The following is a 1,326-nucleotide window of genomic DNA, read 5'->3' on the forward strand; positions in this document are numbered from 1 at the left end:
AGAGAGAGAGAGAGAGAGAGAGAGAGAAAAGAGAGGGAGGGAGAGAGAGGGCAAGAGAAAATGAAGAAAGGAAAAGGGTACTTCATCATTTTATACACATACACACACACACACACACGCAAACTATTATTAAAGGGTTGAAGCTGGATGGAAGAAGAAGAAATTCGGAGAGAGAAGATGAGGAGAAAGAATGTGTGGTACTAAACAAAACGGGATGAAGCCATCTTTTCCCTTCTCGTCCATTCTCTTATTGACAGCATTTTTCAATTTTTATATTCATTTTCTTTTATACTAATTAAAATATGAAAGGTGAAAGTATTATTTTTACGTGAAATAAAAGTAATCATTAGTATAAAGTAACGATGATACGTGTGTAGAATACGTAAAATACGTAAGTGTGAATATTGAAGAAAAGAGAATTGATTTATGTAAAATACGTAAGCAAAAAAGAAAGTAGAAAAAAAAGGAAAGAGGGAAATATGTAGAATAATTTTTTAAAATAAGTAAATGATAGGAAAGAGGAAGCGAAAGTTTTACCTAAAATAGTATAAATAAAGTATATCGTCATTCTATACTTTACTTTATAATTTCTTTTTCCTTACCAAAAATTAACATAAGTATAAAAAAATTTGGAAATATTATGTGAAGATTAAGAAGCAAAAGTAAAAACAAAAATAAAAAAGGAAATATTCCTCTGAAATTATTAATTATAAATCAAAAATTATTAGTCATAAACTCGAAATTATTGATTATAAACCTAGAATTGGTATTTATAAACCTGAAATTATTAATTACAAACCCAAAATTGCTAATTATAAATCTGAAATCGTTATTTATAACAAAAGAGAATAATTAACTTTAAAAAAAATGGTAATAACCGTCATATATTGATTTAAAAAAAAAAAAGAAAAGGAAAAGAAAAACGATAATACCATACATTAATCTTAATAAAATATATATTAATGAAAAAAGAAATGAAATTTTTACTTAATATCAGAAAAAAAAAAACAAAATAAAAGGAGAAATGGTTGAATGCAAAATTAGTAGTATATGGAAAAAATTGAATTCCTCTATTAATCATTATTCAATTCATTTGCTATTTCACACGATTCAATTCATCGTTTTACAATTCCCACCTTTTCTTTTCTCTCTCTCTCTCCCTCTCTTTCTCTCTCTCTCCCTCTCTCTTGTCAAGTATCACTTCCGAGAATTCCTATCATTCCATAAAATTTGCTTGAAATTAGCAGCTAATAGCAATTTTATCATACAGTCGAGAAAAATAATTTCTTCCCTTTGGAAAAAAATTTTGTTAGAAATTAATTTTTT

This window comes from Loa loa, assembly GCF_000183805.2.
Source record: "Loa loa unplaced genomic scaffold supercont3.345, whole genome shotgun sequence".
Taxonomy (NCBI): Eukaryota; Metazoa; Nematoda; class Chromadorea; order Rhabditida; family Onchocercidae; genus Loa; species Loa loa.